Genomic DNA, 27064 nt, shown 5'->3' on the forward strand with positions numbered 1-27064 from the left:
TCTCGAACTCTCCATTTTCCCCTTTAAGAAGAGGCGTGCCCCTGTCTTCAGGGATCGATTACTTTTTTTTTCTGGAGATCGATCTTTCGGCAAGAGCACCTCCTCTTTACCCATTATCGATCGAGTTTTCTCGGCAAGAGTCCATTACAATCCATCTTCATCTAGTTCTCGGCTAATCCATCTTCAACATTCTCCTTTCGATCCGTTATCAACCTCCATTCTCTACCCCACGGCATCAAGGTTCCTTCAAAATCCATTATCGACTTCATTCCTCGTCCTTGAGCTTCAGCCGAACCGTAGAATCCAAACAGGCCAGATTCACTCTTTCATCTATCGGAGAAGGCAAATCCCTATAACGGAAACTCCACCAAGGTAAGCATTTCTGCTCATCCCCGTATTTTCTCCTTTTATCTTCTTCTTAAGTTCTCTTTTGAGGATTCTATAGTTTCGATTTGTCACTTTTTTTTAGCAAAAGCACCCCTGCAACATCGATTTGCTGATAGCAAAATCGATCTGTAGCTATGCAACATCAATGGAATGATTTCATTCCAACAAATTATTTTTTTTCTTCCTCCTCTTTATTCTTTTCTTTCTTTCTCTCTTTTCGTTTGTTTTTACCCTATGATCCGCGGTTGATCTTATTTTCCGAGCTTACTCTGTTGCCTCAATTCTCCATTTATGCAAGAATTTTGCTTTGCTCATAGTGAATCGACCTGCATTTTTTTTCTTATTTTCTGCTAAATAATGGTAATCTATATGCATTAGATGTCATATTTTGGCAACATTGAATCTCCTACGGTCATTTTTTTTTTTTACTTATTCACCTATCCCAATTCACATTGGGTTCTCTGTCTGTATCTTGCCCATAATATCATCATCGGCATTTTATAAAAGTTCTACATATACCCACTGCGCTAAAAGGAGAAGGGATGGAAATCGAGCAGGAGGTAAGCAACGGATATAAAGCTGGATCGTTAAGCAGTTGATTCAATGGATAGAGTGTTTCTGCAGGAAGCACATGCATGCATAGGGAAATTATTGGGATAACGAGAGTGTTTTCTCTCATAAAAGAAACCTAACTGAGGGCCAGAGGAATTCTAACAAGGATGAATCTCGAGTTGGTTGATCGAGTGAGCTTCACTGCATTCGTGTTTGGGTTATTATACTTCTCAAGGTAAGGGATCTCATTGCGTCACGAATAGGAATTTCTGCTAGGATGCGGTTGCCAAATTAATGGAGCGCCAAGTTGCTGAGCATCATTTTATTTTTCTTTCTTTTTTTTTTTTAGCTTGTATCTCTTATGTCATCTTCATTTGTAGAAATTGGATTTTTAACTTCCTAATTTTTTTTCCTGAGGCAGCATTACATTACCTGTATTCAATACATTCCTCCATTTCCTGTTTGTTGTTGCATCTTTTTTTTTCTATGAATTTCTTGTTCATGGCCTGTGATTTGAGCTTTTCTGAAAAGGTTATATCTGAATTCCTGTTTTAGTTAGAGTGTAGAGGATGACTGATCATATCTCCCATTCCATCGATATGATAACCCGATATATCTCGTAAGCTTTGAATTGAGTCCCTATATTGGGCTCATGTTCCTCAAAATGTTCGTATGCTTTGGTGTTATATGACACTCTTACCAGGGGATTCATTTTAGGTGCATTTACAAATATCCTCCAGCAGCATATGACAGCAACTCTCATGCTTTGTAACTCACTAAAGTTTTCCTGTAATTGTTTCAGTCATTCTGGATTTCAGTCCATGTGCCTCTACATCGTTATTCCTGTGTGAATTTTTTTTTTTTTTTTTACTTCCGCATATTATCTTAAGGCTTTGTCACTGTTTGCAATTGCTATTTATACAAAGTAGTTTCGGGATAACCTGATACATATTTGATGCCCCTTTGACTAGCATCTCTGATTTTAGTATGGCATTCACTGTTCAAAGACCATATGATGTCTTGTTTTCATCCTACAGTAATGTCTTAGTTGCAGATGAACTCATCTTATACATTGTTTGCTATATATTCAAACCCACGTTGGTGTTTTTTTTTGTATATGGATCTCAGTCTATTCACACCACCATTCCTTTACCTATCAAACCGATACACACATCATATCTCAGCACCATTCCTTTACCTATCAAACCGATACACACATTGATATCCATATGATATATACAATTTTTTTTTTTTATGTTCATACTAATCAAGTGTTTTGCAGGGGATACATGGAAAATGTCATTACTGAAAATTGTAAATTCAATTTTATGTGTTGTAATAAGTTAGGTTTTAATGAGAATTTACATTTCCTGCTTTAGGTAGAATGAATGAGCATTGTAAATATCATTGAATTACTCGTTTTTCATGCATTTTTGCCTTTATTTTTCAAATTCTCACAAATGGAAACACGAATGACACATGCACCATTTCGTAAGAGGTAAGTTAATTCTAAGTTGACGATTCACATCAACGGCCATAGTCGGGGTGTGAACAAGACTTAGAATTCTCATCTTTTACGAAATAACATTGGATCCACACTGGATCCACTTTCAAAATCCATCATATTTTCTCAAAATATTTTTTTCTTTTATCAGGATTTAACTTAGGATTAACTCAAGATATATACCAATGGCCATAGTCAGGGTATATTGAGGGTTGATTTCATTTTAAATTCTATAAAAGCACTAAAAATGTATTTTATTCTTCTTTTGAATCTAAATATAGATTATCATATAATACATTCAATGACCATAGTCAAGGATGTATTATATTTTCAATCTTATTTTAATTCATTTAAAGAATAAAATAGCTTTTCAAAGTCCAATTTCAAAATTATTCGAATTCATTCATCATATAGGGTAGAATTACATCATATTTTTCAAAATTCTTTTCCAAAACCCAAGTGATCTCAAATATCTTTCTTAAGTCTATAGTTTAAAGATTTAAATTCCAAGTTCAAAGTCCAATTTGACTTTGAAATTTCAAAATTCAATCTGTATATTCTTGATTCATTCCAAATTCAAGCTCCAAATTCAAAGTCCAGATTGACTTTGAAGTTCATTTATAAATTCAAAATTCTCAAAATCAATTTTGAAATTCCAAAATCCCAACTCAATTCAAAATCCAATTTCAAAGTTCAATTTAACTTTAAAATTTCTGATTCATCCTCTGATTCAAAATCAAGTTTTCTTCAAATTTTAAACTAAAGTTGAGATTGACTTTGAATCTCAAATCCAAACACTCCTAAGTTCAATCTGGGTTTTCAAAACCCAGATCCATCTTCAAAAGTCCCATTTGGACTTTTCAAAAAATCCTAGTCTCAAACTTGGACCCAGATTTCCATGTGTAGGACCCCATTCCACTTTGGATCTCCAATCACGGATCCAAATTCCATTTAGGATCTAGAATCCAATCCTACATTGGATCTCAGACTTCAGATCCAAATCCAATTCTTAGGATCCAAAATTCAACCCTATTTTGGGTCTCAGATTCAGATCCAAAATCCAATTCTTAGGATCTAGAATCCAATCCTACATTGGATCTCAGACTTCAGATCCAAATCCATTCTAGGATCCAGAACACAATTCTATCTTTGGATCTCAGATTTCAGATCCAATTCCATCTTAGGATCCAGAGTCCAACCCTATCTCGGATCTCAGATTTCAGATCCAAATACCATCTTAGATTCCAAATCTTGAATCCAATTCCATTCAAAATTCCAAAGTCCAAATTCCACTTTAAATTCCAATTCTCAAAGCCAGTCCCATTTTCATTCAAACCAAAGTTCCTATTTCAGATCCTAAATCCAAAAATCAACTCAAAACTCTATTCAGAATCCAGAATCTGGATTCGGATTTCATCTTGAAATTCCAAATTATTCCAAATCCCATTTTTCTTTAGATCCCCCACATTTCCTTCTAACTCCAAAACTTCAAAGTTAGAATTCAATTCCATTCCAAATATTCATCCAAGTTCAAACTTCCAAAATTCAAAAAGTCCATTTATGACTTTGAAATTTTCTTTCTTTCAGTTTTAAGATCATTTCTCTCAAAGATCCAAATTCATTTTCCTAAGCTCTGATTATTCTAAAAACTTAGAACTTCAAATCTTAAGTTCTAAGTTAGAAACATTTCTTCACTTTATCTAATTCACTTGGAAATTCTTCAAAATACTTTCAAAAAGAGCATACATCTTTGCATTTGCACAAGCATGATTCATTGTGCATTCTTAGACTTAGGATACATACTTAGATAAATTCATTGCGAAGCAAAAGGCATTAATTCGACCCTTGGTTCGATTACCCCTGGTAAAGGCACCAGGAACGGTCGAACCTCGTACCGACGAGCGGATCCCGTCTCCCAATTTTCCCGCAAATATTTCGAAAACGGAGGCGAGTTATTTCAAATATTTTCAAAAATTAAGGTCAAGTGAGACCCGCAAAAGAGTTCCTCTTCTCTTCTCTTCTTTCTTTTCTCTTCTTCTTTTCCGTTCTTTTATCTTTTCTCCCTTCAAAAAAGGAGGAAAATAAGAGGTTGAAAAGGAAAAGAGAAGGAAGAGAGAGAACATTATGAGAGGAAAAATTTTGCGATGATCACAGGTTTGGCGACCGTGATGGGACTCGTCTCCGTCCGGTCGAATTATGCCTTTTCTTTTACTTTGACATTATCTAAGTCTTTATTCTTCATATGTCAGCTTCATTTCCATGCAAACCTTAGGAGCCTAGATCTTGTCCTAAGCTGACATCATTGCATATAGGATTTAAGCATGGTTTGGTAGGACCATATTGAGGAGATTATTCATGTTCACATTAGACTTAGGTCTTAAACACAACTCTCCTCAATTCTAGGAATTGAATGCAGAACAATGTATGCAAGTGTGTGCTTCTCTTCATTTTAAATTTATCTCCTTAGGACTTGCATTAGAGCCATCTGATTTTTGCATGTTGAACATGTTTTCAAAAACATCCCTTACCTATATTGTCCCGGTCTTCACGTTGCTGGGCTGTCTCACTGAACCATAGTTCGGGAGAGAGCCTCACAACTGGACCACTTATTTGGGTTCGCGCCCCCCTACCACGTACCTAAGGGCCATAGTCCGAGGTATATCGGTAGGTGCTCAAGGATGTTGGGAAGCCATTACCTTAGAACCGGAGAAATATTTCTATGCCACGTACTTCAAGCTTCGGCTTGGGTATATCGGCGTATCTTGATTGGAATCAGATAATTTGAACCCTAGAGTTAGGATTAAGGTTCTACAAGCCATTTCAAATATTGCATTTAGAGTCAGCCTTTAGGGAGTGCTGTATGCGCATCCTTGTTTGTGCAGCTTTGGTTGTGTGATATTTTCTCTTATTCTCTCATATACGTATCAAACCTTTTTCAAAAACCCTGGGTGTATTATTCAAAACTTACCTTTATTTTCAAAAACCCCAGGTGTATATATTTATCTACCTACATTTCTTTTTCTCTTTTAGATCAAATTTTCTTCAAAACCCTGGAAAATTCTTTTAAAATCCCCTCAATCTTTCAAAATTTCCAGGTTTGATTCTTTAAAAAGTCTATCCGTAAGTCCTGCATTCTATCTGACTCTATTCCTCTTTTTGCCTCAGTATCACTCCGATGGCATCTGAATCTCCCGATACTATCTTTCCTTGGGATCATGTCTTCTATCAAATAAGGGATGGAACCCCAGATCTGCGGGTCATCCAGTCTCGTACTTTCTTCCCACGGTGGTATTATTCTTGGTTCACCACCTTCTCACGTATGTTCCCAGACCACTTGGATGACTGCGGGTTGGAAATGGCATCAGCGGTAGGCAAGCGAACCATCAATGGAGCTTTGATTCAGGCCATGGCAGAACGATGGAATCCACGTACCTGCACATTCTGGTTTCCATGGGGAGAGATGACTCTACTGATGGATGAGTTCAAAGATATTATGGGATTGCCCGAACCAGCTGGTCAGCCAGATGATCCTGTCGAGCAACAGTTTTTTATCAACATCAAAGGGGTAGATGTTCGAGAAGCCTTGGCCAGAGCAACGGGGAGCAGATCCTGGCCTCTCACCGAGATTAGTGGGAATCAGTTCATCGACCTGTTCGAGCTATATCAAAAGTACGGAGCCTACAAAGAGGTTGACACTTTGTCCCAAGCAGCGAAGGACAGAATTCAGCACGCCATGATCCTGTGCACAGTGGGGTTAGCCTTCTTCCAAGATGGTCAGAATTTTATAGACATCAGAGTTGATCAGCTCTTTCGGAGATGGGGAAGCAAGCAGACCCGTCAGCTCTCAGTCTCCATGGCCGCATTAGCCTTCCTTTACAGAGGCTTGGCTTGATTTGCTCTTGGGGAGACCATTCTAGTAGAAGGATGCACTTACGCCTTGCAGTCATGGTTCCTGCGACACGTTCCTTCGAAGGCCAGTTCTTTCAGGTTCAACAGTAAGCAGTCGAAGACAGTCATCCAATGCCGAGCTCTGATCGAGAAGCTGCATCAGGAGGAGATCACCTGGGATTTCTTTGATAGAAGAGAGACTATTCCTCGATACACTTATGCCTGTGACAAGCGCTACAAGTTGATGGGCCCTTTCTTTTGTGTTGATTATCAGCCAGAACGATGTCTGAGGCAGTTTTCGCAGCGGCAAGTTCGTGCCAACACCCATTTCCCGACAGGCAATGTGTCAAAATTCAACCTGCAGTCGGATCAGTGGTCTGGGGCATATCATGTCGCTAAATATACCTGGAACTCCTTTATTTCTCTGTCTATATTTCCTGGGCCAAATGTATCATCTGAATATCAAGAGTGGTGGCAAACTGTCTGCCCACCCTCTCTTTGTCCTTGAAAGTTAAAAATATCAATAAAATTTTACTTTTGGCCAAAAATGTTGTTTCCTGTATTTTGTTTATAGCGCAAATAAAAGTCACAAATTTTGGATGACGACCCAATCCTGGGTAAAAGGGATATTCCTCTCGCATTTTCTTCAATATATCTTATCATGGTTGACGACCTCGCCTAGGTAACAAGGCACATTTCTCTGTTATCATCAAATGGTAACACAATTATCACAGATCATGTGATGACCCAATCCCGGGTAATGGGATAATCTCTTGAAATTGTCTACCAAATCCCCTCATTTCTTGCTTTTTCTCAAAGAAATTATGATTTTCAAAAAGCTTCTCCATACTCTAACCATTCCCATATTCTGCAAGAAGCTTAGGCATCTGAAAAATGGTTCAAACGAGGGCTGATAAGAGGGCTGCTCAACAACACAGTGACAACGAGTCAGAGGAGATGAATTCTCCTAGATTGTCTAAGAAGAATAACTCCGGAGATGAAAGCGACGTTGATCCGGCCATGTATCGGATCTTTAAAAAAATGATGACTAAGATGATGACTGAGTAGGCCAAAGCTGCTCCCAAGAAGGCAGCTTCTAAGAGCAAAGCGAAGAAAAAAACCATGAAGAAGCCAGTCAAGATCAGCAAACAGAAGAAACAGCGTGACAGTACTTCCGAAAGCTCCGAATCAGCAGAAGAGAACTCCGAAGAAGAGCAGCTGATCTACATCCCGAAACATCTACGGCAGTCCAAGAGGCCGGTAGAAGAGCCGTTGTCAGTGAACAAGCCCAAGCATGGGCCCCCCGCAGAGGATTCGATCCAAACCTTGACCAAAATAGTCAAAGACCTGCAAGTCCAAGATAAAGGAAAAAGGTCATACACCAGGCAGGATTTCTACCTCGGTTTGGAAGGAGACATCAATTTGGAGAATCTCCCCCGAAAATTCATTAAATTCGATGGATCCGGAGATCCCAAGGCTCACCTTGCCATGTTCTTCGCGGAATGCGCCCGATTCAGCGAAGACAACCGTGCCCTTTTCGTCTGTTTCCCCCGCAGTTTGGAGGGGATAGCTGCCAAATGGTATGCTGAGCACGTCAATCCCATCGAACTAAGGGATTTTGACAAAGTCGTCAACATGTTCGTTGAGCGCTTCCTGTTCAACACAGAAGCTCTGCCCACCCTGAACCACCTATGCAACCTGAAGCAAGAGCCCAATGAAAAGGCTAGGGATTTTATCCACAAGTGGAGAAGCCTGTGCAACAAAATGAGAAACCCTATCTCTGAGGAACATGCCCTCCAAGTCATCCTCAATAATTTCTCTCAGCCTCTAAAAAGCCTCCTCTTCCCATACCCCTCCAAATCCTTTATCGAACTGACGGAGCGAGCAAAATGGCTCAAGATGGGGGTAGAGAACGGGATGTATGAAGGTGTCGCCTTAGCCAAGAATATCCCAGAACCAAAGAAGAAGGCACACTTCACCTACTCCGCCGAGGTTCCAGGGGATGATCACGGCAGTAGCAGTAAACAGGGCAGTGGCAGTGGCGCAAAGCCCGAACAGAACAGTGGAAGAAAGGGCAAATTCTTCAAGAACAATGACAAGCCTCTCTCGACCGGTCCTCAACAAAAGGGGGACCTTTAAGAAAAGCCCAAACATATAAACTGGAGTAGGGATCGGAAGTTCACTCCCCTCGACCAGCCTTTGGAGAAAATTCTGGAATACTTGCTGTCTCACGGGATGGTAAAACTTCCCAAGGTGGCAGATCCACCAGTGCTCATGGGAAGATTTAAGGAACAGTACTGCAAGTTCCATAGAGCGATGGGCCACGACACTGAGTATTGCTTCGTCCTGAAGCATCTGATTCAGGATTGTATTGATAAAAGCATCCTCATCGAGGATGAAGAAGAGGGCAAAATGGACATTCTGTCTGCCCCATTCCCAAAACATTCAGTATCAACCGTTTCAGAAGGTTCTTTTCTCCCGCAGAGTCACATACATCCTTGTTCCGAAGAGGAGATGAGTCTGCAACATCAGGTAATGGTTCTACGCCAGGACCAGCCTGCATCTCGGAGAGGGGATATCCTCTCATTTTTGAACATCAGAAACACGTCAGTGGAGAATGGGAAAACCCAAGTTTTTCCAAAAAGATTTCTGAAAAAGGAAGCTGGTACAGAGGAAGCAGAAACCTCAGAAGCAGCAGAAGAGCGAACCAAAAGCCTTCAGAAGCCTATTACAGCGCTCTCCAACATCTCCATTTTCGAGTTGACTCATGATTCTCCCCAGCATCAGGAAAAGCTCAATGATCTACTAAGAAAGATCAAAGTAAAGCCGGGCACCACGCCCGAAGACATGGCGCAGATTGTAAATCAAGCAATGACAAACGCGCCTATTACCTTTTGTTATCATCGCAAAATTTTTACTTTTGCAAATCAAACTGACCTTTGAAAAAGTTTTTGAAAATAACTCGCCTCCGTTTTAAAATGCGGGAAAATTCCGTAGAATGGGACTCGCCTGTCGGTACGAGGTTCAACCGTTCCTGCCACCTTTAACAGGGGTAATTGAACCAAGGATCAATCTTATGCTCTACTCTATTCAACTTGTCTAAATCATATTCTAATTTCTAAATGCACATAGAATCAGGCATGTGCTATGAATTTTCAGAAAAATGCACATTTGAAAACATGATGTTTGCTTTGAATGATTGAAATATAAAATGTAAATCTTGGAAAATCGTGAATTGAGATTTCAAATATACTTCTGAGAGAAATAAAATCGATTTTGAGGAATCCTTGACATTTGGTGAAAATCGATTCTGAGAGACTTGGTTTCTCTGAATTCAAACTTGGAAATTGAAATTCTAACTTAGAAAATTTGAATTTGGAACTTGGGAAATACTTGAAATATCCTTTGAAATTCAATGTCTTTGGGAAAATCGATTTTGCTATAAGACTTAGGAGATTTTGAGGAATTCAATTTCCTTGACTTGGATTTTGAATTGGAGTTGACAAATGCATGAAATGAATGAATATGGATTTGAGGAATTGAGAAATACTTTTTGTATTTTTGAGAAATGCAGTGCATTTTGAAGTTAGCCTAAGAGTGTAGGCTGAATGTGGCTAATGTGAAGATTATAAATCTGAGTATCATTCGTATTCTGACTATGGCCATAAATACAAATTCCACCAAGTTTATAAACTTCATAGAAGCTAGTGCATGTGCCATTCGTGTAGACCATGGTGAATTTATAAAAATATGCATGAATCATCATCCATCACACATTAAAATTATAAAAATAAACTATATGCAATGCAACCTAAGCTAAGCAGGAAATATAAATTCTTATTCCAAAGTTTAATTTAATTTACATCACTATTGAAATTTAAATACATGAAAAATAAAGTCTTCAATGTACCTGCAAAACTAGAAAACTTGGTTAATGAAAATATGTTGGCTTTTCTAGATTTATCCAACAATATCAGGAAATTGTAGGATTTTGCTAGATATAAGCCTTTTTGCCATGATTCCCTTAAATCAAAATGATAAAGTATGAAATAAAATTGAATAAATAAGGAAGATAAAATATGAAATTTCGAAATTGGGGTCCAAATGACCAAAACACCCCTAATAACAAGACTATGGCCTTGAAATTAGGGTTTTTAGAAAGATATTTTGATAAAATGCAAGTTTTGAAATTTGAATGTAATAAACTAAGCTAAATATGATGTGACATGCTTAAAAATATGAAAATTAGGGTTAGGGATTTCGAAATTTAGGTCAAATGACCAAATTGCCCCCGATAGCAAGACTATGGCCTTGAAATCAGGGTTTTTAGAAAGAGATTTTGGTAAAAATTTAGGTTTTATGCACTAAATGAAATCAAATGAGCACAAAATTAAACCTAAAGCATCCTAATATGATTATGAACATGATTAAACCCTAAAAATATATGCCTATGCACGAAAATCCAACAATATCACAAAAACTGTGATTTTAGCAGTGTTTTTAGATCTTTCAGGAACCCGATTTTGCAATTTGCTTAATTCAGCCATCAAATGGATTCTAAAATCCATAAAAATTGGTACCTGCACTTTTTATAACCCTAATATCGAATTGGAATTATAAAAATAATTTTTTGACATTAAATTAATCCGAAAATTGCATTAAACCCTAAAAATATGCTATTTTTGACCTAATTCACCAACCAGTCTCAGTCCAAGACCTGAACCATGGGTCAAATCTCCATGGAAATTTATTAAATTTTACAGAGACTAACTATAAAAAAAAACAGAGATTTCTCAATTTACAGATCGGAAAAATCATCTCCGGTTAGGGAGAAACCCTTCCGGCAATCTGAGCTAAAATATATCACTCTTAACAGGGATTAAAACAGCTATTCCAGATTGAAAATACAGAAATAAATAGCAATTATAAACAAAAATCTCTGCAATTTTAGTGGTGAACATTAGACAGAAAAATAATAATACTCACTTTTTACAGATCTAAAATCGGATCTGTGGTTTGGGATTTATGACTAACACAAGTCTGATTAGGGTATTGGTAAACCCTAACGAGTTTTAAATTTAAAAACAGATTCTCTAAAAAGGAAAAAATACTAAACAGTGATCAAAAAATTAGAAAATTTCACAGAAGACAGATCTACTCAATGTGAATCCATATCACTTTACAGATCTAAACAGCAAGTTACCTTCCTGATTTTAACCACGATTTTAAAGCTTTAAAAACCCGATTTGATGTCTGATTTTTTTGACAGGGTTCCCGAGATCCAAAACCTCTGATTTTTCTACAGTAACTCAATAACTCATGCATTCATCACATATAAAAAAATCAGAAATAAACAATGAGTGCTTCAATCCGAAATAACATCATCTTTACTGTTCTAAACCTAGAACACACAGAAATTTAAGAAACTTGAAAAACCATGCATTAACTAATGTAAATAAATAAAATAAACCATAAACAGTAAATAAAACTTATTTCTATGCTATAGAACGTAAAACAAACATGAATAAACCATGAAAATAAATTAAAAACAAGGAATCAATGGCTGGAATTTGATATCACCTTTAAAACATAGATTTAACCCATTAAAAAGGGTAAATCATATATTTTATTGGTTAATAATGCAAAGAATCATGTTAAAATCAATTCTAATGGATTAAAATCTCTGTAAATCATCCAAAACAGGGTTAGATCACCTTCTTGGATTGTTCTTGCTGGTTCTTGATGGTTCTTGAGGTGAAACCATGGTTGATCTTCCATAAGGAGGGGTGTCCAAGCCTAAATCTAGGTTTAAAGCATTAAAAAACATTGAATAAAATAAGAAAAGTGAAGAAGTTCATACCTTGGAGTTGCAGCAATGGAGGAAGGGCTGGAGAGGAGAGAGAAGCTCCAAGAATCCAATAGGAGAGAGATGGGAAAATCGACCCCCCTTATGCCTCTATTTATAATAAAAAAATTAGGTTTAAAAATTGACAATTTTGAAAATTTTGGACTCTAAAGGGGGGGCGATTTTGGGGTGGAGTTACCTAACTAATCCTAGTCTAAATTATCCTAAATAGTTCCTAATTAACCCCTAGCTAAACCTAAGAATCCCCCAAATGTGGTGCCACTTGGCATTCTCTCACATTGGGTTTCTAAAACACTTTTAAAAACCTTTAAAAACACTAGTTTTAAAAACTAACTTTCAAAAATGAGTTTTTCAAAATGGTTTTGACTCTTCTAAACCTCTAACAATAACCAAGACATCAACTAACCCTAGTCTAGCCCTGACTTACTCGAATATGGCGCCACCCCGAGTGGGCCCTACTTGAGTTTTTCAAAAAGCGATTTTAAAACTTGAAATTGAAGGAGTTTTCAAAAGATTTTCAAAAGTAAACTTAAAATTAGGATTTTTGAAATGGCATAAGGTCCTAACTGAGTTAGAATTCCTCTGGATATGGTGCCAACTGAGTGGGCCCACATCGAATTTTGAACATTTTTGAAATAAACAATGAAAATGGCTTTGAAAAGGGGTTAAAATCAGTATTTGAAATTCAAGATCTTTGAAAATAGGGTCTCAAGCGAACTGGAACTCCGGGTTAGAGTCCTGAACTCTTAGGACTCTGAGATTTTAGATTTTAAAATCCAAATGAAAGAATTTTCAAAAGATTTTATCAAGAAATGATGAAATAAGTCAGAAAACACAGTCAGGGTTAGACTCCTAACTCGACCGAACTCTAAAATAGAGTCCTGAACTAACTGGACTCTGTGAAATGACCTAAATTTCGAAAACAAACGAAAAAGATTGAGAATGGAAGTAAAACAGACTTAAAAACCAAACTTCTGACCGGATTAGGACTCTGAGACAGAGTCCTGATCAGACTGAAACTTTCAAAAATTTGAGAAATTTGATGAATAGAGGCATTCAGAAGTGACACCATCTAAATGGGTCTCATCTATGAATTGAAATCGATTAAAGTTTGAATTTGAAAGGAATCCAGATTGTTTTCTGAGAAAATATTTCGAAATACAAAGTCTTGGGGTTGGAAAATGACAGAGTATTGAATAAAAACCCAGGTTTTGAAACTGATTTTGAAATAAAGCTTTAAAATTCAAATCTGGATTGAATGTTTTGAAATAGGAGTGCTGGATCTCGAAAATGAGATGCAATGTCATACAATGCTATGCAGAATACGTGCAATGACATGCAATGATCTGTGATGACTTATGAAATGGACAAACACTGGATGAAGGTAAAAATTTGGTGTGTTTACAGATGCCCCTCTTTGCTGCTAAGCCGGTTGAAAGCCGAGCTTAGTGGCAAAGAAAACATACCAAATTTGGACTATAAAAATGCCCCAGTTAGATGAATCTGACTGGGTATGAAAGAATTAGTTCAAAGGATGATGATAGATATGAAATGAAGAATAAGGAGAAAATTTTACTTCGAAAAGAAGTGAGATTCAGGTTTTGCCCTTAACCTGGATGGGACAGGAAATACCTCATATGGAACGAGGCTCAGGCTTAACCCTTAACCTGAAAGGGGACGATACCTCATGGAAAAACGAGGCTCAGGCTTAACCCTTAACCTGAAAGGGGACGATACCTCGTGGAAAAACGAGGCTCAGGCTTAACCCTTAACCTGAAAGGGGACGATATACGGAATCCTCAAATGAAGAAACCATGATGGGACCTTCGAATTCTGCACAATAAATCTGAGAGGGGTTTGCAAAAGGAAGAAAGGGGGTTCCCTAAAGCTTGAAAAGGGATTGATCTTGGACGTCTCATTGCTAAGACTGAATGGCTTTTAAGACAGATGACCTTTTGCGGAAAATTCAGGTTTAACCCTTAACCTGAACGGGAACTGCCTATGGTGGGACAACGGGGAGCACAGGGAAGTGTGCGAATCTGATAGCCCAGGCACTCAGATCAAAACAAGAAGGGAAGGATCTTGGACAACTCCCATCATCCGATCCTAAAAGGGATAACAACAACGCCTGGATACATCAAAATAAACATCAAGTTCTCACTTCATGTCAGGATAACTTAAAAAGATTGTCAATAAGATAAAAAATTGTAGTTAATTCAAGAATGATAAGCACATATATATATGAAAAATATTCCCTCTTTTCTACCTGAAGTATTACCTCCGACTGGGCTTAACTTCGTAGAATCAAGATTCGAATTCAAATTACTTGCAATTGACTTTCCTTCAAGGAGGCTATCAATTTCATTGATATGGACGGAAAAGAATGTATTCTTGATATTGTGAGAGCTATTAGCGAAAGGATATTGATAAAAGAATTTCACAAAATTAAAGAAGATTCTTGATAGATTCAGCAGTCTGATATCCTGGGATTCTTTTCTCATGATGATCTTTCTGCACTCTTTTTTGACAGAATTGGAGCTCTCTTGGATTTTTCGGGAATTACATCATCCTTCATTTTGGAGATGTCCTAGCTTTTTCTCTCTTTATTTTTTTGGAAGGGTACGTCACAAACTCCTTCATCTCAGAGATGTTCCGATCCTTCTTTTCTCTCAGGGATTATATTGACGGTTATTGGCTCATTGGTTAGGAATCTCTTGATGATAACAGAAATTAAATACCTTTTAGGGATTGTCGAGAGGTCCATGACACTCGCCTTCATCTCGACGGTGATCTGGACTTTCCCTGGAAGGATCCGTCACAAACTCCGTCATCTTGGAGATGATCCAAATCTTCTTTGGCCCCGGGGGTCGACTCGTCTAATTCGCCTTCATCTTGACGACAGTTGAGAGATCCCTTTTGCAGATATTTAATTGCAGCTTAGGTGATTGAGGGGACATGGAGATTGAGTGGATTTTTCTGTATCACCCAGGATATTTTGACTGCTTATTTTCCAAGAATGATCTTTAAAAATATGCCATTGACTGTGATCAATATCAATCATTCATGGCTTTGCAACAACATTGAATTTTCTTTGCTGGCCATATCACAGATTTATTCTTCATCCTTTTGGTTGGCCAATAGAAAGATTTTGAATTTTGAATCCTTTTTCGCAAAAGCTTTGTCACTTTAGAAGTAATACTGAAGGTAATCTGAGGTACAATTTTATGCGATAAAGATTTTGGAATCCACAACTATTTTTTTTTTTTATGGCAAATTGGCAAAATATTCTTGGAATCCTTGGTGAAGGAAATCATTTGAGATCTATATGACACATCCATGGCTAGATTCTCCTCTCCTTTCCTCAAAGGAGAGACTCAGGCTTGACCCTTACCTGAACGGGTAACAAAAGATACTCCTCTCTTCCCTGAAGAGGAGGTGTTTGCAAAACGAACTTTCGAAGAGAAATAGAGTTTTTGTCAAAACTCCCTATTTCTAGGCTTCTCTTATGGAAAGGGGGCCGCTAACAGAGATTGAAAGGATATCATAGAGGAACGAGTCCATCACACTCTCCCTGGAAAAAGGGTCCTCGACGACGGGGGTGGCCTAACAAAAGACATTTAGGGTTACAAGGAGGACGAGCTTCTGTCGAAACTCTCCCTAGAAAAAGGGTTCCTTGTGTGACAATAAAGATTATTTTGCAAACTGTTCATGAATCACGAGTCCCTTCAAACTCTCCCTAGAAAAAAGGGGTTCAACGAACGAACAATAAAGACATGCGAAAAGAAACGAGCTCCCTCGAACTCTCCCTGGAAAAAGGGTCCCTCGCAAGAGAGATACTTGGCGATTGATTTTGATAGCTTTTGATAACTCAAAGAACTGCTTGATAACACGAATGACTAGAGGTCTTGACAAAATCGACAACCCGAATGTCAGATTAACAGAATGGAACGACCCAAGAGTCTGATACAGATTGTTTGGTTCGCAGGTCTAAAGATTGAGCCTGAACCTCAATGTGAGAGTTATGTTGCGACTAGTATGAAGACCGAACTTTTACAAAGTACCAATACGAGCACTGTATTTTAAAAGATTACCAGTACGAGCACTGGATTTTTTAAAGGATACCAGTACGAGCACTGAACTTTAAAAGGCTACCAGTACGAGCACTGGATTTTAAAAAGTTATCAGTACGAGCACTGAATTTTAAAAGACTACCATTATGAGCACTGTATTTTAAAAGATTACCAGTACGAGCACTGGATTTTTAAAGGATACCAGTACGAGCACTGGACTTTAAAAGGTTACCAGTACGAGCACTGGATTTTAAAAGGTTATCAGTATGAGCACTGAATTTTAAAAGATTACCAGTACGAGCACTGGGTTTTCAAAAGATTACCAGTACGAGCACTGGTTTTTAAAAGATTACCAGTACGAGCACTGGGTCATCAATTGACGATGACTTGGACGACTTGCCGGGGTCTCAGGATTTATCCCTTATCCTGAATGGGAAATTCAATGCAAATTGATGCCGATGAATGCGTGCAAATGCAAATGGATGCAACTGAGTGCACATGCGTGCAAAATGAGAGATTTATTAGATCCTGCCTGCACACAAATTGTTTTGGATAAAAGGCAACTTTACCAAGAATGCCCCAGTATATTCTGGGGAAGAGGGGTATTTTGACCAAAGAATAATTGATCATTTATTGAGGAGAATTTTTGAAGAATACAAAAGATAGAATAGAGATTTTCTAGGTATAGAATTTCTTCAGATGTCGAGCATTAATGGGGTCGGATAGTTCTACCCCGTCTGCATTAATCAGACGATATGAATTACGGGGCAACGCTTCTTTCACCACGTAGGGGTCTTCCCAGTTTGGTGACCATTTGCCACGTGGGCAATGCTTGAGATGAGCCGTTGATCTAAGGACCAAGTCATTAACTTGGAATCTCCTTTCGATGACTGACTTGGCATATTGCCTTGCTATCCTCTGACGATAAGACTGAGCGTGTTCTGCTGCTTTGAGTCTTTTTTCATCTAGTAAATCTAACTGTACCAATCTCTGTTGCTGATACTGATCGAGTGGTAGCTCTAAAAGAGATGCGAACTTAAGGGCGGGTTTCTGAACATGAAGAGGTAACACCACCTCAGTCCCATAAACAAGTTCTGAAGGAGTCTCATTGGTTGGGGTTCGAATGGTAGTTCGATATGCCCAAAGTGCATCATGAATTTTCTCGTGCCAATCACGACCCGTCTCAACGGTTCTTTCCAAGATGCGAATCAAACTTTTGTTGGTTGCTTCTGCCTGACCATTTCCTTGTGGATAATAAGGAGCTGAAAAATGATGATGAATTCTGAATTTTGAACAAAAGATCTTCATTCTCTCATTCTTGAAATGAGTACCATTATCTGACACGATGTCGTGCGGTATACCGAAACGACAAAGAATGTTCTTATGAATGAACGAGACTACATGTCGACCCTCCACCGTACGCAGAGTGACGGCTTCAACCCATTTGGTGAAATACTCTGTTGCGGCAAGGAAATATTTATGACCATTAGAAGCTGAAGGAGAGATGGGTCCCACGACGTCGAAGGCCCACATAGAAAATGGCCATGGAGACACGACCGATTGCAAGTACGTGGCTGGCGCATGAATGGAAGGTGCGTGTATCTGACACTGAATGCACTTTTTCACAAAACGATAGCAGTCTTGCTGCATGGTTCTCCAATAGTATCCTGCCCGAATGATTTGTTTAACAAGGGTTTGGTAGCCGACATGACCACCGCAAATACCTTCATGCGCTTCTCGTATGATTTCTTTAGCTTCTTCTTCGTCTAAGCACCTAAAATACTCAGAACTGAACCCACGACGATAAAGAACATTGGCAAGGATAAAATAGCAGGCAGACATATGCTGAATTGCTTTTTGCTCCTTCTTTGATAGTTCTGGTGGAAGCTCACCAGTTTCAATAAAGTTTTTGATATCTTGATACCAAGGCTTCTTTTTCTGTTCCGCCTGATTGACTTGCATTACCGGAACGAAGGCAGGTTGGTCAAGTCTACTGATTTCAAAGGAGCGACAGGATTCTCCATTTCTGAAAGACATAATGGAGCCCAGGCTGGCCAAACCATCAGCTATTTGATTAAACTCTCTTTTGATATGGAAGAGCTGAAATTCATCGAAATTGTTGATAAGGGATAAAACGATCTTTTGGTAAGGGAGCAGCTTCTGATCTTTTACCTGCCATTCAGCTTTGACTTGGCTGACGACGAGCAATGAATCGCCGAAAGCATGTACCCTCTGAACATTGAAGTCTTGCAAAATTCTCATACCATGTATTAAAGCTTCATACTCGGCCATATTATGGGTACACTGAAAATCCAGTTTCAGAGAAAAGGGGATCATCTCTTTCTCTGGTGTGATCAGCAAGATTCCGACTCCTATGCCGCCCATGTTCTTGGATCCGTCGAAAAACAGATTCCAAACTGGGGATTGTTGAACATTACAGATCCGCTCATCGGGAAAGCTATCCTCGATTCTAACATCTTCTGCTAAAGGAAAATCTGCCAATTGGTCTGCAATTGCTTGACCTTTGATAGATTGCTGAGAAACATACCCCAGATCATACTGCATTAACAGGACTTGCCACCTAGCAATCCGTCCACTAAGAAATGGTTGTTCGAGAATATACTTGAGAGGATTAAGTTTTGAGAGAATCTTGACTTCTGATGCTAACAAGTAATGTCTCAGCTTCTGACACATCCTTACCAGTGCTAGGCATGTCTTCTCTATTTGAGAATATTTCTTCTCGTAGTCAATGAAAGTCTTGCTTACATAGTAAATGGCATGTTCAACCAAACTGCCTTCTTCATATTGTGCCAAGAATCCACCACAAGCGGCTTGGTTAACTGAAACGTATAGCAAGAGAGGCTTTCTCAATTCTGGTGGCTTTAGAACCAGTGGATTAAGAAGATATTTCTTGATACGCTCAAACGATTGCTGACACTCTGGTCCCCATTCAAATTTCACTCCTATTCTGAGTAGATGATTGAAAGGTTCACATCTCATGGCAAGGTTGGATATGAATCTCCGAATTGATTGCATACGTCCCTGAAGACTACGCAATTCCTTAAGAGTAGTTGGAGGTGGCATGTCAATGATGGCCTTTGCTTTGGCGGGATCCATTTCTATCCCCTTTTTGCTGACCAAGAAGCCTAGCAATTTGCCTGATTCAACTCCGAAGACACACTTCTGAGGGTTGAGTCTTAGCTTATAAAGAATAAGCTGCTTGAAGACTTGACTTAAGGCATCGATATGGTCTCCTTCCTACTTGGATTTGACCAAGATGTCATCAACGTATGCATCCATGGTCTTGTGCATCTGATCATGGAAAATGGCGGCCATTGCACGCTGATAGGTTGCCCCAGCATTTTTGAGCCCAAACGGCATGACCGTATAATAGAAAGTGCCCCATGGCGTAGTGAAGGATGTTTTGGATTGGTCACGAGCGGCTAACTTGATCTGATTATATCCGGAGTATCCGTCCATGAAGGAAAACATGGCATGCCCAGCCGTGCTATCAACTAGGAGGTCAATATTTGGGAGGGGATAGTCATCCTTCGGAGTAGCTTTATTGAGATCGCGAAAGTCGATACAAATTCGCACTTTGCCATTTTTCTTGGGAACTGCAACGATATTCGCCAACCAGTCCAGATAATCTATTGCTCGAATGAATCCTGCTTTAAGCAAGTCCTCAAGTCCTTCCTTGACCTGTTGCTCGATTCGAGGATCCATTTTCCTTAACTTCTGTTTAATAGGTTTTGCATCAGACTTCAGAACGAGTCGATGTTCCACCAATTTAGGATCTAAACCGGGCATATCTTCATAAGTCCATGCGAATACTTCTTGGTGCTGCTTGAGAAAGTCAATGAGCCTTTCCTTCTCATCTGTACTTAGGCTGGTGCCGATCTTGAGAATTTTTGGACTATCTTCTGAACCAATATTGATTTCCTTAGTCGGATCCTGGACTAGGGTCGATGGTTTATCTTGTTTCTGAATCGCTGCAAATTCTGGCAACTCTGGAAGCAACGAATCGAATTCTGCCATTTCTTCTGACTGCTTTGTGACCTTACTGTCCCCTGTTCTTGCTCGGACCCGATATATCTTTGCCGGTTTCGATAGGATTGAAGGATTAATGACTAACCTTTTTATCGGTTGAGAAGACATTCTGAAATTTTGAAAAGGAATAGCTTTTAGAGAAAGCTCCTTTACTATGACATAAATTGCATGGAAATAAAAAAAAAATAAGAACAAATGAATTTTGAAGACAAATTGCAGAGGAATAAGAGAAAGATGACATCCAGATAGATGAGAAACTTGATAACTTTATTGAAGACTTGAAATGAAATAAGGACACTTAAAATGAACTGAAATGGGACATTGTCCCTACAAACTGCAAAAATCAAATGAATGGAATAGAAAAGACAGATGGTAGAAAATTTTTAATGGATCCCTTTAATGAAGACAATATTTTTGTGGGATCTTTTGCCCGTGAATCCTAGTCCTGCCCTGCGCGGATGCTGATCAGGGATCACTGGCTCTAGCCGGCCATCTCTGTTCTTGCCCAATCCTTTGAAAGGCTGATAACCATGCTTCAGTAACAGGTCAAATCCTTTCTTGGTCCTAACAAACTACGGGAAAAGAGGATGGTCCTTGAAAGTACTGTAATCGAGACGACCTCCAATCTTAAAGAAATGTGGTCCTTGCCATTGGACCATTGCTGCGGTGTGATTTGTCTCTAATGTTGCTCCTGACTTTAGCATTTCAAGGCTTTCACTGAGAACAATTTCTTCACTTTCTCTAATGCTAGGGATATCAGCAGTATAAGTTGGCCTAGGGATCATAGGCTGAGGTAGCCTCTCTTCAGGATCTTCCCCCAAAACAGTAGTTATCATGTCACCTTTAGACCACTTGATGCACTGATGCAGAGTGGATGGCACGACGTTGGCATTATGAATCCATGTTCTTCCCAGTAGAAGATTATACGTTGGCGGCACGTTAACCACATGGAAAAGCACTGTATGAACAGAGTAGTTGATGAATATTTCCAAGAAGATCTTTCCCTTTGTTGTCTGTCCATGATTATCAAACCCATAAATGGTGATCGGATCCGGTGTATACTCTTCTTCTTTTATACCCAGAGCCTTGGCAGTCATTTCAGGACAAATGTTGAGGCTACTGCCTCCATCTACAAGCACGTGGGGTACAGTCATTCCCCGGGTTCGCACCACAATGTACAAGGCATTGTTATGAAATGCGTGAGGTTTTGGCAGATCCTCATCTGAGAAGGTTATGGGAGCATTGGTCATGGCCTGATTAACGATCTGAGCCATGTCTTTAGGTGTGGTGTCTGGCTTGACTTTGATCTTTCGCAGTAAATCGTCCAGAACTTGCTGATGCTTAGAAGAGGCACGTGCCAACTCAAGGATAGGGATATTAGAGAGGGCAGTGATTGGTCTTTGCACCGTGTCGACCTTTTCTTCTAGTTTTCTCCCTTTTTCTGAAGTAGATTTGACAAGGTTCTTGGGTAACCATGGCATTCTTTTGGCTACCTCTGGAGATATTCTAGCGGGTTCTCTCGAAACTTTCAGCTTACTGAATGCTGAAACGAGGTCCATCTTTTGAGAACCGGACTGGGCCTTATACAACACTAATACCTGATGCTGCACCTTGATATCACTGCTAGGGCATGGTCGGATATGATCTTGTGGCTGAAAGGGATGATCAGATATCATTGCTGTTGAGTGCTGCAAGAAAGGCTGTTTTATAATCTCCATTTTCTCATCTTCAGCCCCTTCTACTAACAAATTTTTGTCAATATAATCTTGTATGATGTTTTTGAGAACGAAACAGTTCTCGGTATCATGTCCCACAGTTCGGTGGAACTTGCAGAATCTGTCCTTCATTTTTCCCATAACCACTGGCGGGTCAGCTACCCTTGGAAGCTTAATCATATCACTGCCGAGCATATATTCTAATACTGTCTCGAGGGACTGGTCTAGAGGAGTAAACTTGCGGTTATAACTCCATCCTTCCCGCTTTGGCTTTTCTTGTGGTCTTGATCTTTGTTCGAGGGTTTGCTGTGGCTGCTTATCATATTGAATAATCGACTTGCCTTTCTGATCACTTTTGTTGGGATTTGACCCTCCTGAAGCATAACTATGATTTTTTCCATTTCCTTTGTTCTGATTCTTACTGTTATTGGCAGAGTAGGTAAAATGGGCTTTCTTCTTTGATTCTTGTTGACTGTTATTCTTTGTAAACATAAAACCTTCATAAGACCCGTTCTCCATACTCAACTCGAGCCATTCGGCTCGTTCTGTTAGTTCTATGAAGCTCTTCGATGGAGATGTAGAAATTAGTCCCCTCAGGGGTTGCGAGAAGTTGCTCAGGATCAAAGATAGTGCGTGTCTTTCTGCTATTGGCTCGCACATCTTATTGCAAGCGGATCTCCATCTATGAATAAAATCCCTGGCCTTCTCGTTTTCCTTCTGCCTCAGACTGCAGAGATGACTGAGAGTCGGGAGTGCTTCAGCGTTGAATAGAAAGCGCTCAATAAATAAATTGACCACTTTGTCGAATTCTTTCAGTTCTATCGGATTAATGTGCTCTGAGAACCACTTTGCTGCGACACCTTCCAAACTGCGAGGGAAGCAAAGAAATAAGGCACGATTGTTCCTCTTGAACCTGGAACATTCTGCGAAGAATAGGGCGAGATGTGCTTTTGGGTCACCCGAACCATCAAACTTGATAAATTTCTTGGGGAGATTATCAAGATCATCATCCCCATCCAGTCCATCATAGAAGTCTTCACTTGTAAAGACTCTTTTGCCCTTGTCACAAGTTTGAAGATCCTTAACTATTTTCATCACATCTTTGAGTTGTGACTGCGTAGGGTCGTCAACAGACTGATTCTTGGATTTGTAGGCCGACCCCTGCCTCTGAGTCGACCTTTTGAATTCTTGCTTGTTTTCATACTCTTTGTGAGTATCATCTGCTGATTCTGACTCATCAGACATTTCCTCATGACGATTCTGCTTTTACTGATCTTCACATTCTTGACGGCATGACCCTTATCTTTCTGCTTAGTCTGAATTTGCTCAGTACTGGCCTCAGCTTGTTCTGCCAGCATCTTGGTCATCATCTTTTTGAACATGACGTACATGTGGGGATCGATGCCATCATCTGCCTGCTGACCCTGACTCTGGATTGATCGAGGTGAGTCCATCTCTTCTTCTGAAGCTACTGAGTACGCGACGCCTTCAACTGATGCAGCTTTCTTTCTGGATCTTCTATCAACCATCGGGTATCGCAAATGTTCTCTTGGATATTACTGATGCTCTCTGCAGGGCAGAACTGATGGTTAGGCTTCTGAAGGAAATTTGGTTTGGAGGAAAATATTTGTTGAGAATTTTGGTAGACAATTGAAATAATATCCCATTACTAGGGATTGAGTCGTCGCTGGGATTACGACAATTGCGTTGCTATTCTTTGCAAGATAAGCAACTGAAAATATGCCTTGTTACCTAGGCGAGGTCGTCAAACCAATGTAAAATAAAGGAATTTTTATTGAGAGGAAAAACATGATTTTATCAATAATACACTTGACAGAGGGGAGGGGGACACACAATTTTCCACCACTCCAGATAATCAGAAGATACACGAGGACCAGGAAAAATAGTAAGACTCACAAAGGAATCTCAGCCATGTCTGGCAGAATGGTATGCTCCGGACCACTGATCTGATGCGAGATCGAATTCTGGCAGAACCCCGACTAGTGGACGAATCTCTACGCGCTTCTGCCTTTGAGAGAATTGCCTGACACACCGCTCTGGATGATAATATGCGCAGAAGAACGGGCCCAATAGCCTGAATCGCTTGCCGTATGCATAAGTATATCTGGGAGGTGATTCCTGGCGATCAAAGTAGTCCCATACGACCTCTTTCTCCTGAAGGTTGTCGATCAAGAACCGGTATCGTGCAACTGGAAGGAGCTTCTCACCATTGTATCTGAAGGAATTGGCTCGGACTGGCACATGCCGGAGGAACCAAGACTGCAAGGCATAGGTGCATCCTTCGACTAGGATCGATTCTCCGAGTGTGAAACGAGTCAACCCTCGGTATAGAAAGGCGAGTGCGGCCATGGCTATTGAGAGGCGGCTGGTCTGCCGACTTCCCCATCTCTTTAGAAGTTGAACTATTCTGATATCCATGTAATTTCGTCCGTCGGGAAAGAAAGCTAATCCCACCGTGCACAGAACCATCGCATGTTGAATTCTTTCTCGAGCTGTTCTGGACAACGAGCTGACTTCCACTAATGTCCCATACTGTCTGTAGATTTCGAGCAGATCCACATATTCATTTCCATCTTCTTCAATCAGAGGCCAAGACTTGCGTCCTGTCATGCGGGCTAAGGCATCCTTAGGGTCCAGACCCTTAACATTAATCAGAAACTGTTTCTCCAATGGATCTCCAGGCTGACCGGCTGGCTCGGGCAATCCCATGATCTCTGAAAATTCATCCATCAGCACTGTCATCTCGCCCCACGAGAACCAGAAGGTAGAAGTGCTCGGATTCCACCGCTCTGCTAGTGCATGGATCAAGTTGCCGTTGACTGTCTGCTTTCCCACTGCGGACGCCAGTTCCAATCCACACTCGTCCAGATGGTCCGAAAACATACGAGAGAAGTTCTTGACCATGAATAATACCACCGGGGAAAGAAGGATCCGGTGCTGAGGACTCGATGTTCGGGAAGACGTTGTCGCACCTCGTAGGAGATGTGACCGTCAGGGAAGACTGAATCAAGCTGACTGGATGCCATCGGACTGGAAGACATGGAAATTGGAATAAGATTTGAGAAAAATACAGGAATTTTGAGAAAAATGCAGGCAGGATAAAAATAAAGCAGGAAATTCGAGATCCAGAAGATAGGAAAGATGGGAAATCACCTGGAGTTTTGAAGAAAATGGAGGAATTTTATGAAAATCGTCCAGGGTTTAATGAAATATAAGGAAGTACTTTATAAAATGAAGTGTTTTGAAAATCGTCCAAGATTTAAAACATGGACAGTACATGGACATGGATTGGAGAATTTTGAAAAATCGTCCAGTATTTTTAGAAAATTGGGGAAAATATGGAAAATAAAAGGAAATGACTATAACATATTCAATCACATTCTGCACAAACAAGTATGCACATACAACATTCCCTAAAAGCTGACTCTAGATGCACAAATTTTGAAATGGCGGTAGGACCTTAATCCTAACTCTAAGGTTCAGATCAACTGTATCCAATCCAGTTATGCCTATATACTCAAGCCAAGGCTCGATGTACGTGGCATAAAATCAATTTCTCCGGTTCTAGGTTCAAGTTTTCCAACATCCTTGAGCACCTGCCGATATACGTTGGACTATGGCCCTTGGTACGTGGCAGGGGGGTTTTCACCCAAATAAGTGGCCCAGTTGTGAGGCTCTGTCCCAAACTATGGTTCTAGAAGAGAGCCCAGCAACGTGAAGACCGGAACAATATAGGTGGGGTGATTTTTGAAAAACATGAGCACATGCAATCAAACAGAAGGCTCTAAGTCCTAAAGAGATAGAATTTTGAAATATTTGAAGAAGCAAACATTGTTTTCATACAATTCCTAAATTGAGGAGTGTTGTATTAGACCTAAGTCTATGTGAGCATGAATAATTCTCCTCAATATGGTCCTACCAAACCATACCTAGTCTATATGCATTCCATGTCAGCTGGGTTCAAGTCTAGGCTCCTAGGTTCACATGATATCATAAAGCAAAGCTGACATTCCATGGAAATCGATTTTGACAATCTGAACTAAGTAGAGCATTAGATTGATCAGGCGAAGACAGGTCCCATCACGGTCGCCAAACCTGTTATCATCGCAAAATTTTTACTTTTGCAAATCAAACTGACCTTTGAAAAAGTTTTTGAAAATAACTCGCCTCCGTTTTAAAATGCGGGAAAATTCCGTAGAATGGGACTCGCCTGTCGGTACGAGGTTCAACCGTTCCTGCCACCTTTAACAGGGGTAATTGAACCAAGGATCAATCTTATGCTCTACTCTATTCAACTTGTCTAAATCATATTCTAATTTCTAAATGCACATAGAATCAGGCATGTGCTATGAATTTTCAGAAAAATGCACATTTGAAAACATGATGTTTGCTTTGAATGATTGAAATATAAAATGTAAATCTTGGAAAATCGTGAATTGAGATTTCAAATATACTTCTGAGAGAAATAAAATCGATTTTGAGGAATCCTTGACATTTGGTGAAAATCGATTCTGAGAGACTTGGTTTCTCTGAATTCAAACTTGGAAATTGAAATTCTAACTTAGAAAATTTGAATTTGGAACTTGGGAAATACTTGAAATATCCTTTGAAATTCAATGTCTTTGGGAAAATCGATTTTGCTATAAGACTTAGGAGATTTTGAGGAATTCAATTTCCTTGACTTGGATTTTGAATTGGAGTTGACAAATGCATGAAATGAATGAATATGGATTTGAGGAATTGAGAAATACTTTTTGTATTTTTGAGAAATGCAGTGCATTTTGAAGTTAGCCTAAGAGTGTAGGCTGAATGTGGCTAATGTGAAGATTATAAATCTGAGTATCATTCGTATTCTGACTATGGCCATAAATACAAATTCCACCAAGTTTATAAACTTCATAGAAGCTAGTGCATGTGCCATTCGTGTAGACCATGGTGAATTTATAAAAATATGCATGAATCATCATCCATCACACATTAAAATTATAAAAATAAACTATATGCAATGCAA

This window comes from Nuphar pumila, chromosome 16, assembly GCF_984573655.1.
Source record: "Nuphar pumila chromosome 16, dmNupPumi1.hap1.1, whole genome shotgun sequence".
Lineage (NCBI taxonomy): Eukaryota > Viridiplantae > Streptophyta > Magnoliopsida > Nymphaeales > Nymphaeaceae > Nuphar > Nuphar pumila.